The 13,676-nt window shown below is 59.2% G+C and overlaps 1 protein-coding gene across 1 annotated transcript in view; it reads right to left on the bottom strand.

The window, feature by feature from the left end:
- Positions 1–13,676, bottom strand: part of PTPRN2 (protein tyrosine phosphatase receptor type N2) — a 612,016-nt gene that overhangs the window by 106,679 nt on the left and 491,661 nt on the right. The gene's annotated exons all lie outside the window — the stretch shown is intronic.

The following is a 13,676-nucleotide window of genomic DNA, read 5'->3' as shown; positions in this document are numbered from 1 at the left end:
GCTCGGAGCCCGCGGGCGCCGGCAGCTCTGCGCGGTCGCTCCGCCGGGCTGGGAGCGCGCCGCTCTGGCCCGGCCCCCGAGGCGAGGCGCTCGGGGCCGGGGCGCGGCGAGGACGGGCGCGGGGCCGACGCGGGACAGTCCCCGCAGGGCCACCGGCCGCGCGCGCAGCTCCATCCAGCGCGGCCGCCGCGCCCCGCCTTATATCCGGCCCGGCGCGCACCCGGCCGGCGGCGGCGCGGCTCGCGGCCCAGCCACCGGTTGCTATAGCGATGTCCCCCCCCCCCACATGTTGCTGACAGCAATTGGCTAAGGGGCCGCGGCTCTCCGAACACCCTCTCCCGCCCGAGACTATGAATGGACATCGGCTCTGTCAGTCATGGGTCCAGCGCCCGGGCCCTCGCAGCTCTTTCTCCACAGCCGCCTCCCTTCCACCGCCGAGTGCGCTTCCAATCCGGCAAGTTCAGGGGAGCGCCCAGCGGAGAGCGCCGCGGCAGGGACGGCGACCCGCGTGGCCTTACTGCGACCTCTGCTATGGGAAGGGTGGGGGTGTGTCAAAACTCTGCAAGAGGAAAATTTATGGCAAATTGTTCTTTTGAGTTAGTTTTCCCACTTTTGCGATGGGGGGGGGGGCTTTTGCTCCCATCGGAGCAGACCAGTTACGCTGGCACAACAAGCCAGTAAATGCCTCGCTGACCCCCTTTGATTCTCGAGCGTTTGGTCTCCAGCTCGCGTACAAAGCGCATTGCCCGGCGCGGGAAGGACTGAGAACCCAGGCACCACTTCACCCAGGCGAGCTGCAGGTCTCCAGACCTGAAGCTGGCCTGAGGCGGCAGTGACACCGTGGAGTCCATCTGCCTTCTTGCCTCCCCCGGTCAAAGGCTCGGCCGGGACCACCGCCTCGGAGGCAAATGGAGCGTAGGGGGTAGGGGCGTCGCAGGGCTGCACTCCAGTGGCCGGCTCTCCCGGAGCTCCCTGACCCTGCTGGAGTCTGGGGCGCGACCAGGCCTGCTGGGCCCTGTGATTGGCCTCCCGCAGCCTCTCGGCCCTTCTCCTCATCCCGCACGTTTTTCTCTCGGAGCCCTGCCCCCCCCCTCAGCTACAGGTTGGGGCACCCGGTGCACTCCGCCCCAGGCGAGCAGCAGAGAACCGGGAGCTGAAACCCAACATCTGTGCGTACAATGCGACCTCCGAGGCCCACAGCTGCAGAGACAAGAGGAAGAAAGAAAGGAGCGGGGAGACCTTGTCACATGCAGATGACGGTCTGCGCGGGGCTCTTTAGTTTCTCCTTTTCTGGAAACCCCGGCGCCCTCCTCCCAGACCCCTCTCCCACTGCCTCACCATTGTTCCTGCGCTCGGGACAGCTGGAGACGGCGGCGCAAGCGGAGCAGGGCGGCCCCTTCTAACCCGAGGCCCCTCCCACCCCACAGCCGGCGCCCCCACTCCGGCCCCTCCAGGGCAAACCGCACCCCCCACCCCCAGTCCCCGCCGGCCTGCCCGGGAGGAGCTTGCACCGCGGCCCCTCTCCACGCCTCCGCTCAGGCGCTGCCCCCAAGACCTGCCCGGCCCTCACTCTTCTCTGGGGAGCCGCCTGGGCCGGGGCTCAGGGGAAGGGGTCGTCCACAGACGTGAGCCGAGCGCCTGCTTGCCTCTAAAAGTGTTCTAAGGACTCGCTCCAATGACCAAGGCCTACCCCGAATTCTGCTTTGATTCGGTATTTGCAGTAGCCAGGAGCCCCAGAGCAAAGAGGTGACGCCTCCATCAACCGCTCCCGCAGGCCCAGGTGGCGGAGCTCCGCGCGGGCCAGGGCGTGGGACCTTCAAGAAGCGCCGGGGGACAAGGAGGTCCGGCGGAGGCCCAAGGGGGAGACTTGGGCTTCTCTCCAGTTACCCGCCCCGCCGTGTACCCCGAGCCTCCATACACCCAGTGTCGGGAGGCGGTAAATCACCCGGCGGGGCCTGCCAACTGCTCCCCGCCCAGCCAACCGAGGGGGCCCGGCGGTTGGCCCTTCCCTCCGCCTGCCCCGCTGGGCATGGGCTAGTCCAGGCCTAGAGCCCTGAGCGCCGCGCCTTGGTTCACTCTCTGCGGGTCCTCCTCGGGCAAAGACCTGAGCGGTGGGGGTCCTGTCCCTCCTCGCTGTCCCCCTCGGGGCGTGGGCCCACCCGGGAGCCCCGGCCTCCGCCTCCTGCTCCAGCCTCTGGGGCGACCCCTGGCCCGGCGCGGGGAGGGAAAGAGGAGCGGAGGGTCGCAGGCTGGGGCCGAGGCGGCGGCGGGAGGGGCCCGGAAGCTCCGGCGGGGCGAGAGGGGAGGTCGGCGGAGAGGGAGCGCCGGCGGGGAAGGGAGGCCTGGAGGAGGGGACCTGTCGCCCTCAGCCTCTCTGGTAACCGGCCTCTCCATGGCAACGGCTTGCGCGCGCACGCCTGTGTGTGTGTGTGTGTGTGCGCGCGCGCGCGCGTGTGCAGAGTTCCTGCGCCTCCCCAGTCCTGGGTGGGGGTCTCAGAAGGGGGGGCGGACGGCAGGGAAGGCCCCTCCGGGACAGACGCCGGCCTCCAAGGTGCCGGGGTCGCCGCGCGGGGCACCGGGCGGGGCGCGGGGTGGCGGGGAAGCTCTCAGGCCCGGCGCTTGGCGGAGCGGCTCCGGGGCGCTCGGCCTTCGTCGCCGGGGCCGGCCCGCGGCGGGCTCCGGGCCCCGGGACCTCGGCAGAGTGACGCTGACGACGCGCCTACCGGAGACTCAGAGCGCGGCGGGGAGGACTCGCGCCGGGAGACCGTGGCGGCTGCGCCCGCGTCCTAGGCCCGCAGGAGCCCGGGCAGCCGCCGGGACCCGCGCGCAGGCTGGGGGAGCGCCCGGCCGGGCTCGCTGGGGCGGGAGGGGAACCCGCGCCGGCTCCCGGTCCGCCGCCAGGCGCACGGAGGCTCCGGGAACCCGCCGCTGGCCCGGCCACGCGCGCCGCAGGCCGGGCGGGCCCCGAGGACGCGGCCGCCGCCACCCCCCACGCCGGCCGCCCCGGGCGGACACGCCCCCTCGCCTTCCTCCCCGCCAGCGCCGGGAGCCACGAGCCCGAGTGGGGGGTCCCGGGGCGTCCAGCCCCTCGGTCGCCGAGGTGGCCGGCGCCCCAGGCGGCCGCCCCGGCTCTGCTGTGGCGAGGGCAGGTGCCCGGCTGCGTCCCGCAGGGGCCCTAGGGGGGCCGGAGTGTGGGCGACCCCAGGGCAAGCTGGAGCCGGGCCGGGGCGCAGCTCCAAGCCAGCCAGGCTGTCGCTTACACACATGACATGACATGGTCAGTAAGTACAGATGCATTTATTTTCCGTGGCTACTTGCTCCCTTGTCCCCGAGGCTGCACTTCCAACATCGAAGCACCACAGTCCCGATTTAATCTGAATGTAATGACCCACCTGTCTCTCGGAAGCACGAGGGGCCCGGGTACGACCCCAGCCCCTCCGGCCACTCGGTAGCTGGTTAGATGGGCCTGGAGCCCCGGACGCGGGGGCCGAGCGGGGCCGCGGGTTTCCTCCCGGACGCCTGGCCGCGCGCACACAGGGCAGGGCGCTCTTTCGGGGTCCGGCTCCGCCGCCCCTCCCCCCGCCGCCCCTCCCCCAGGGTTCGCCGACTTCGAGCTCGGCTGTTTAACCCGCCGGCGGAGCTGACGGCCCAGGAGCTCGGGGCCAGAGAGAGAGAGAGAGAGTGAGTGTGTGAGTGTGAGTGTGTGTGAGTGTGAGTGTGTGTGAGTGTGAGTGTGAGGAGCTGGTCCTTTTAGTCTAGTGTTTCAGAAACTGATCAATTAACCCACCAGATTTTCATTCCCTTTTCCTTATTTTAAAATCCTTTCTTATTTCCAGGACAGGCAGGAAAAATGTATCTTTTAATTCCTGAAAATGCTTTGGGAAAGTGTCTTTTCAGTAATGTGAGACTAGAGTCAGCGAGTATGATGTTAGGTGTTTTTGTTTTTGTTTTTGTTTTTGTTTGGTCATGAGAGCTTAGATCTCATTTAATAATAAATTTCAATTTTTGGTTTCAGGGACATTTACAGAGAAAACTTAAACGTGATGAAGGATGTTTTTGAGAGTCACATTCATGGCAGTCATTTATACATGAAAAATGAGCACCTTATTCAGACAGAAGTTAGGGTTGTTTGGCTGATGAATAAAAAATATGGGATATGTAAAATTCTCCAAGATCTACCAAATATCTACACAATATAAATACTTTGAAATGATTTGTGATTCTGCAAAGACTTCTTTAAAAGATCAGTTCACATTTGTTATGTGTAAAATGTAATGTTCTGTGATAAAAAAAAAAAAACACCTCATTTTCAATTTAGGACACCAAGCTATTGAACTATTGCATATCACATATTGAAGTGATTAGGATAAATTTCCAATGTATGAAATTATCAAAGAAAATGTATTTTTAAACAAAATAGAGAAAGACTGTCATGGGAAACAGGATTATTATAAAGTAAAACAATACCTAGTTCAGGAATTTAAAAAAATATGGATAGAAAATGATAAAAAAAAAATACACCTTCTGGGATACCTGTTTAATTTCAGAAAATCTAAACCAATTTTGTTTTGAAAATAAAACAATAATTTGTAATAATGGTATTTGTAATAATGGTATACAAACTATATTTAAAATACTTATGATTTGTAAATCCATTTATAAAAGTGACTTTAAATTATAAAAATGGTACTAGGTCTCTTTGAATATTATCATTATGTGCATATGGTATTTTCATACATAGTAGAATGTTGACATAAATTTCAAAAATATCAATGAGTGAATTTTGAAAAGCAAGATGTTTTGATTGGTCAACTGCCTTGTGAAACATAGTGATTGGCCTTGCGGTAATTTAAAAAAGAAGATACTTGCATAGGTAAGATTCCAGATTGAAATTAATTGTCAGTAAACAGCTATTTTCAAGGGCCATATCTGTAAAGCTTTAGACACTACTGATAAGTCCTTATTTGTCATGAAAGAAGACACATGCTCTGGGGAGAGAAACCCTGGGTGCGACCGTGTGACCCCTCCCCCCCACGCTAGAGGCCAGGACAAGCGAATTCGGCAACTGGGAGAGTCTTTTAGAGAAGGTTTTGTTACCAGCTTGAAGAAATTCCTATAAAGTTGTTGCCCTCACTTTAAAATTGAGAGGCACTGAGAAATAGTAAAATTATTGGTTCAAATATTTTACCTTCTTTCAAGAAAAAAATGTGAATTCATGTACTCTAAACAGAAAAATACAGTCTTTTTGGGGGGGTTGAAAAATAATTACCAAATTAATCAGCTTTTGTTATCAGTTCTCATGCTGGCTCACATTGACTTAGAAGCTTCAAAATCCAAAAATAGGAATACTTTTACGAAATAGAGTTGGTACCCTCTCCAGTGGCCTGATAGGAAACTATTTTATGAAGAACAAAAAAATGTATTTTAGTCAAAGAAATTTGTTCCTGAAGGGCTGGTTAACAAATACGTAGGGAGTTTCAGATTTCCTCTTCCCAACTTTGAGATGACAGCCCCATAAGAAGAAGAACCCCCCCCCCCCAGACTTAAGGAGGTTCTCCTCGAGGGATCTGGCAGCCCGGCTGCTCCCAGGGACAGGTATTTGCAGACAGACAGCCTCCCGGCAGGTTAATCTGGTGTTTATCCTCCAGGTTCTAGAATCTAGAAAGTGTATCACTTTCAGTCTACTTCCTTGGAAAGATCGAACCTCGGTTCTTTGGACAACACCACCATAAAACACAGGTTTACCGGTCGGCGCTCGCGGACTTGGTCTATGCACAGGATGTTCGTGATGAGAGTTTATTCTTCACAAAATTCAGCTAAAATTCCTTAGAGTGCATGTTTGTAGGAAAGACTCATTTTGTGAACAAGAACCTAACCTGTTTGCCATCATCTCTGATGACAGAAACAAAATGCTGTTGTGGAGAATACCCAGCTTTACTCTGTTTTTCAGCCAAAAACTGTTCCATAAATTCTGTCAGTTGCATGCTACTGGTCCATATAATTGGAAACCATTTTTCCTTGAATTACTTTGGAATTAAAAGTAGAACAACAGTTCAAGCAATGTTTACTGCACATTTATATCATCCAGCTTTGCGCCGTTTGCATATACTTTGAAGAAAAACTCCGAGGTCTGTTTTTCTGTGTGGAGTTGGGCTCGGGTTAAATGACGGAGCAGCCCAGCCTGACAGCACTTGCCTTGGTGTCTGGAGTCTCTAGAAGAGGGTCACTGTAGAGGGTCGGTGTTTCCTGATTTCGTATTACAACTATGTGTGCATGCGTTTAGCTCTCACGGGGACACGAGGGCTAGAAGCAGCTGGTTGCTTTTCCTTCTTGACATAACGTGGACCAATCCCCGAAGGTTCAAGGTTGGCCCATCAGGCTCCAAAAAACTCGGTAAGGGAACTTCGGAATTCCATATGAATTTAGCCCCGGCTACAAAATAGCCAACTGAATGAAAACTAGTCCTGTCCTCTCTATAGATGCATGGCACTGCAGCTAGTGTGGTCCGGAATTAGCAGGTAATCTTCAGTCTGACTTTAAATTTCTTATAAACCTATCTGATCCGTGTATCCTGCTGTCTTTCAATTCAAACACTTTAGAAGCTTACTCTATGCTCACTCCAGCCTTCTTCCATCGTATCTAAAATTCCCAGTTAGACGTATCTGGAATCCGCCCAAACGAAACTGGAAATCTAGTCTTACATTTTCTAATGATGTTTTACTTCTCGCCCCTCCAAACTCTGTTACTTAACCTGATCACTCCATTTCATCATTCTTATCTCCGATGGCTCTTGAGTATTTTTATTTCTTCTCAGAGAGCGAGCGAGCGGCACGCACGCCGGCGGGGGACGGGGAGAGGAGGAGCGAGGGGGGGATCTCCAGCAGACCCCCCGCTGACACAGAGCCCGACACGGGGCTCGATGGCCCGACTCCGAGATCAGGACCTGAGCAGAAATTGAGAGTCGGACACTCAACAGCCTGAGACACCCAGGCGCCCCTCTTGAGAATTAAAAAAAATAAAATAAAATAAGGCTTTAAAGAAAGATCACTTCCTACCAGTAAGAATATTTCCTGAGAGGCCATTTCGCAGGAGTGATGGCCCACATGCGGCAAGCCACGACGGCCTGGCGGGAAGAAGGGGGCAGCCTCTCCAGGAGGCTGGCGGGCGCGACACTTCCTGTGGTCTCGCCGTGAGCAGACGATCCCCGGTACCCTTCGTCTCGGCCTTCTCAGACCTGAATGTCCCCTCCTTTGTGGCCGCGCTGGAACCTGAATGTCCCCTCCTTTGTGGCCGTGCTGGAACCTTCCTTGCCCTTCGCCCCCACTGGTCAGTTCCTGTTGCTCTGGGGCCACGACCGGTCTGCCCGTACTCATGGTCCCCCCGTCCATGCTGGCTTGCCTGGGGGCCATCCTGGTCTCCTCGGAGTCCCCATCCCGATCCACTGGACCGAGCGCCTTGCTCTCACTACCAACCCCACCAAGCCTTCCTCAGGTCACCCGGAGGCGGGCTCCCCTTTCTCCCGCCAGCGCCGCACCCGAGCCCGCTTCTAGAGCACCCCTGCTCCTCGGCGTCCTACCCTGGGAGCCCCGGCCGGCCGGCCGCTGTGGGGCCACCCTCGGCTCTCATGCAGGGAAAGCCGAGCCCTTGGGCTTCCTGGCTCAGAGTCTTTCCCTCACCCGAAACCAAACACCTCATCCCTTGCCTTCAGAGTATTTGAATGTTCCAGGCTTGTCGTCCTCTCCCACATGTGCACACGCACCTTGACCCCGGCGCACGCACCACCTGCACACAAGTGAGCCGTTCCCTCTCTCATGCACAGACCCCACCGTGGCATTCTCCCCCAATGCACGTGTACCATGTCCTGTGGCCCCCGCGTCGTCCCACGGCACCTGCCGTTGACCTGCATGTGAGCACGACCTCGCACACGAGCCACGTCACGCTCAGGCACACACGCCGTCTCACACGTGAGCACAGACCATCACGCACACACACACTGTCAACACAGAATGTCCACACACAGCACACACAGCACATACCTTTGTGCCCATCAGCTCACACACACCTCTCAGGCACATGGGACACACATGTGCGAACTTTTGCACGTGTGGAGACGAGAACGAGTTTCCTGACTGTGGCTGCTGTGCCGTGGGCTCCATTTGCCACGTTTCTGTGCCCGGTCCAGAGAAACTCGCACGGACACCTCACGGCTCGTGCACACTCATTCCCGGCTTTGCAGACGACAGAACCAGGCTGAGCCCCAGGCCAGTGGGTGCCGGGACCTTGACAGCCACACACACACAGTCTGGAAGAGAATCGGTTTCTGCCTCGGCCTTGCGGGAGCACCAGGGAAGCCGTGAGCAGCTCCGGGACAGGCTGTGACCTTGCGTCCTGTTGAGACCCTCCAAGCGTCCCCCCAAAATAGCAGCAGCTCTTCTTACTCGGGTAACAACTTAGTAATAATAATTGTGTTGGCAAAAAGACACCTGGCTTTTATTCTCTGTATCGGTTCTACACGTATGTGGTTTTAAGAACCGATCTCTGTCGAATGAATGCAACTGTAGGTACCACCCAGGAAACACACTTGTGCTGTCCACTCCACGTCACCAACGCCTCGTGCCCCTGCCCTGCCGAGCCAGCCTGTGGAGTGGCCACTGCTGGAGCCCCATCTCTGGGAGCGGGTGCTGGTCCACGAGATGAGGACGGGGTGTCCAGAGGAAATCCGAGGAGCCCTTACACCTCGAGCTGCTATTCTGTTTTTATTTTTATTTTTTTAAAGATTTTATTACTTGTCAGAGAGAGACAGCACAAGCGGAGGGGCACCAGGCAGAGGGAGACGCAGGCTCCCCGCTGAGCACGGAGCCCGATGCGGGACTCGCTCCCAGGACCCAAGATCATGACCTGAGCCGGAGGCAGACGCTTCTCCGACGGAGCCCCCAGGCACCTCTCGAGCTGTTATTTTGTAATAAGATGGTCCTGAGGGACGGCTGGTGATGGAACTTTGTGCTTTAAACGAAAATTAAGGAAAAGAATATAACAGCTTTTACATTCCGAATCTATCACAGAAAGTCTGGAAAATGGGGGAACCCCAAATAGTCCTAAGTTCGGCTTGTGGCAGGGCGACTGGGCTCATCTGGAGGTGCGGGTCGCAGCGGATGGGCGGTAGGTGGGCCTGAGCGGGCTGGACCGGGCAGTGGGTCCCGCGGACGGAAGACGCCCGGTGACAGAGGTCCCTCCCAGGATTCCGTCCCAGAGCTCTCCCGGCGGGAAGCCGGCCTCGTGCTGTCTGTTACCGACTATCCTTGCCTTGTGTGCTCCGGCGTTCTTCCCACGGAAGCGCACGGGAATTCTGTTTCCAGACAAACCCTGACGCTGTCCTTTAACACACACAGTTCCATAATCAACATACGAGGGAAAAGGTTTTCCCCGTTACAGGGAGCACGCATGCACACATTCCTGTTGAGGATCGGAGTCCGCCGGTCTCGAGGAGGGTCCGACCCCTGCTCGGCGGGGGCTGGGGGGGGCCCTGCGGGGGGCTCTCTTCACCTGCGGGTCCAGCACCTCCTCGGGGGACGGGGCGCCTGCCCAGCGAGAAGGACAAGCCACACGCAGACCTCCCGGGAGAGCGCAGGACCCTGTGGGACCTGGCGTCTGGCGCTGGGGACACTTGGAGATTTCTGCGGCTACGGGGCCCACTCTGTCCCTGCTGCGCTTCCCAGAGCAGAGTCGTGTTGGTTTGGAATTGAGACACGCGACTCCTGGAGTACAGCCCCCACGCCCCACCCCTGCGCCAGCGGTGGAGGAACAGCGCTCCCGCCGGGGAAGCCCCTGCAGCGACCGCGGTGAGTCGGGAGTCTCTCCCCGCGTGTGCAGCGGGGACACAGCGCCAGCACGCTGTGAGGGCTCACACCGCCGGCCTCCCCATCGGGCGTGTGTCCGACCAGGCGCGGGGGAACCAGACAGCTCTCGTGCCTCCTCACGTCCAGACGTGGGGCCTCCGCGTCTTCAGCGTGGCGCCCCGAGCTGCCCGGCGTTCCCAGGGACCCTGCCTCGCCTCCGCTGACACAGGGCCGATCAGCCTTATGGACTCATGGGGGGCCGTGCTCACCCGACGGCGATGGGCTGCGGCGATTAGAAACAGCTGTGCCCAACCGTGTGACAGCAGCCGTGCTCGGTCTCGCGCACAGCACCCCCAGCCACGCACGACGCCTCCTCGAACAGCATCAGAGGGAGACCCTCTGCCTCCCGAAACGAGCGTCGAGAGATCTGACGCCTTTGATTTTTATCCTCAAAAGAAAACCCTGTGGTTACCCAGTTTCAGCAAATGTCACCCAAAAGGTGGTGGGACCACCTACACTCCCTAAGAAACCACGAGGGAAGTGGCGGGTCACCAACAGCCGGGCTCCTGGAGACGAGGCCACGGGAGACGGGCTCCCCCTGAGAACCGGTCCTCCCCGCACGCTCCCACCGCAGATGTGGTTCCTTGTGGGGAAAGGCGTGTCTCCCCGTCACCCGACGCTCCTCTTCTTTGCTCTTCGGAGCGGGCTAGGGAGGGGCCCGGCCTTCCTCCACCCACCACGGAGACCAGCCCAGAGCTCCCATGGTGCAGGCAGCGGTCACCAACCACAAGGACAGAGCCGCGGCCCTGGCAGATGGTGGGCAGATGACAGAGCCCTCCCGGGCCGGCTTTCGGCCGAGCTGGGAGCTGGGAGTCCCTGAGACGGGGAGGCTCATCACCTTCAGTTCCCCCCTTGAGTGGCCACAGCCCGGGCGGGCCCCACATGCGCTCGGGGTGGTGTGAAACCGCACACGTGCCCCAAGGGAGCGCTCTGCCTGCACACGTCTTACAGCCATTCGGTCTCTGCGTTTAACGGAACCAGGAAGGTGGCTCGTGACTGTAATTCTCTCTGTGGGACTTCCCAGCGCATAAACCGAAGAATGCAATATAATCACCCACAGACACCCTTTCTTTATCCTGCGTATCAGGCAGAAGACGGGCCACGGTCGACACTTAGGAACACACCGGGTAGGGCTCAATGCAAGTACCCCAGGAGCTCGAAACATTCTCGCACTCAGTTTGCTCTGCCGGCATCCGGCGCTCCTGCCTCGTCTGACAGAGACTGTCCCCTGCCGGCGACACCCTTCCCGGGCAGGGGGAGTCCACCTGGGCCCAGAGGCCGCCATCCTGTCCCTCCCCAGCAGGTGCGAGACTGTCAGAGCAACTGTGGCCCCCACTCCCCTGGTGGGCGGCGCCATGTGCCCCGGGGACACGCAGTCTGGCGCTGCTCCGGCTGCTTCCAGCTACACGTGACCGTCCCGCGGCCTCGGCTTGCAGGAGGCGGCGAGCTCGGCCTTCCGGTGAGTGGGACACCGCCGCGTACACCTTCCGTGCAGAACACGGGAGCGCTGTCCGCAAGGAGCCGCTTACTTCTGTTTCCCAGAAAACCGCAAACAAGGCTTCGGCCTCTGACCCTCATTCCGCACCCCCCGCCCCCACCCAAAGTAAGGAAAGCCTGGGCCCCGCGAGGAAGCGTGCAGACTGGGAAGGGGCCCGCAGTGGATGCCATGGCTAGATCCGTCAGCCGTCCCGGAGCTGCAGGGACACGGAGCTTCAAGCGGGTTCCTCCCTGCCGGCAGCCACGTGCGCCAGGAGCCCAGGGTTTAACACACCTGCTCCGAGAGCCCGGGGCCCCCATGCTGCTCGGATTCACCCTGATGTGCAGGGACTTTGTGCGTCCCCCAGGGCAGGACACCGCCGCCTCTCAGTGGCCTGGGATGTTCTGAAAAGCTAGACTTCAGGGACGGACCTGGAAGCCCAGTGCGGCAGGTCACCGCAAACGGGCCCCCCGATGTCCCACTGGGCGCCCCAGCTTCAGCACCGCCACCCACGTGTGGGAGGGAGCGGCGTTCCCAGGCCCTGAGCCTGTGTCCGAGCGGTCCCTTACTCGCCCTCCGCTGGGAGCCGGCTCTGGGGGCCGGGACGAGGAGGCCGTGGCCTGCCAAAGACCTCTGCCTCCCCAAAGGCTCCGCTGGCGGCCAGGGCCGGCCTGCACCACTGCCGGGTCCCAGACCTTGGCACAGACGTACGGCAGTCTCCCGAGGCCACAGGGTGGGGGCCTGAGTCCTGGCGGAGACCTCGGGGAGGAGTCCAGTCAGGCTGCTGGAGGAACCCGTAAGCCCACGCCCAAGCCCACGGGGAAGCGAAGATCCTGGAGGAAAGAAGATGCCCTTCGGCCTGTCTCCGGGGACGCGGCCAGTGTTCTGTGGGCGAACTGCCAAACGGCCTCCGGCCTCACTCCCGGATTGACCGGATTAAACTCCCTCTTACCAGCACTTCTCTGAGACTAGTCAGCGCTGGTAACCACATCCCCCGAAACAGGAAGCCAAGAGTACTTTTATTCTATTTGACTCGATCGTCAGCTGTTTGTTGACATTTTGTCCACGATCTCTCTCGTGGGTAAGAGAAATGTCCAGTTGTCTGCAACAATGTAACGCTGTTTTCAGCAACAGAGTTCACACTTCCCACCCCTCCTCCTGCTTCCACTTTGCACGTGAATTACAGGTATGTGGGGGCGGGGGGGGGGCTAGGTGTGCCGTACAGAGACCTAGAGGGGTTGGGACCCAAACCCGGGCCATCTGACGCCACGTTTCCTGAGGCCACCTATCCAGAGCTGGGGCTCGACGCAGGTGGGAGTGTCGGGTCCTTCCTCCGCTACGTGGGGGCAACGCAGGGGTTCCTGTGCACGTGGCGCGTGTGAGCGTGTGAGTGTGTGTGGCAGTCAGCCTGTGCCCCCTCCCTGGGGCATTTGCGGCTGGAGGGGAGGTGCTGCTGGTGTCCGGGGGGGAGGGTGCTGCTTACACCCCACAGGGCCCAGGGTGTCCCCACGGACACCCGCTCAGCCCCCGGAGCGCTGCCGTCAAGGCAGAGTGCGGGGGATCAGGAAACTGGGACCTGGGGGCCGTGTGCGGCCAGGGCTGCGGGGCCGTCCTGCCCACAGAGCTTCAGGTCTCCAGGCCTCTGTTCCCTCCCACGGCCTCATGGGCTGCTGGATCTCACCTTTTCGGAAGCGCACCATCATCTGTCTACACCCCCGTCTGTGCACTCTCCGCGGCACCCCAGTCCCTTGGCAGACCCCGTCCAGCGAGGCACTTGGGTTATTCCTGGAAAGCCCCAAACACTAGAGAGCAGGTATTTATGGCCCTGAAATAAGGCTTTTTTATTTGGGCTCCTTGCGATCCTGCCCGCTGGAGCCAGCAGGAGGCCGTTCCCTTTGCCAGGACGGGCTGCTTGATGCCGTGAGACCACTAATCCCACCCCTACCTCCTCTGTCTCCCCTCGGGCCCACATTGCCCTGGGCAGGCCCTCTCGTCTGTTCCTCCGGCTTTGGGCTGCCATGGGATGGCAAAGCCTAGAGCTGCGGGCAATCCCACGGGGGCCAGGTCGCCCGAGTCCCCGGCCGCGACCTCCGTCGGCTGCACGCCACAGGCCTGGCAGATGGCACGCTCAGGACGCCCCAGGGCACAGTTCTCTCCTACTTTTACCATTTTATCCTCACTTTGGTTCACCTAACTCTTTTAAGAGAGGCCTTAAATCCTTCCTGGCCAGAGCAGGGTGGAGATCAGGTCCGTGAGTGCCCAGCTCCCGAGGCCCAGCCGGCCCCAGAGGTGCGGCCGCAGAA

This window comes from Mustela putorius, unplaced genomic scaffold, assembly GCF_011764305.1.
Source record: "Mustela putorius furo isolate JIRA1106 unplaced genomic scaffold, ASM1176430v1.1 tig00000929_pilon_pilon_pilon, whole genome shotgun sequence".
Classification (NCBI taxonomy): domain Eukaryota; kingdom Metazoa; phylum Chordata; class Mammalia; order Carnivora; family Mustelidae; genus Mustela; species Mustela putorius.
The sequence above is the reverse complement of the archived record's forward strand: the minus strand, read 5'-3'. Positions and strand labels throughout refer to the sequence as shown.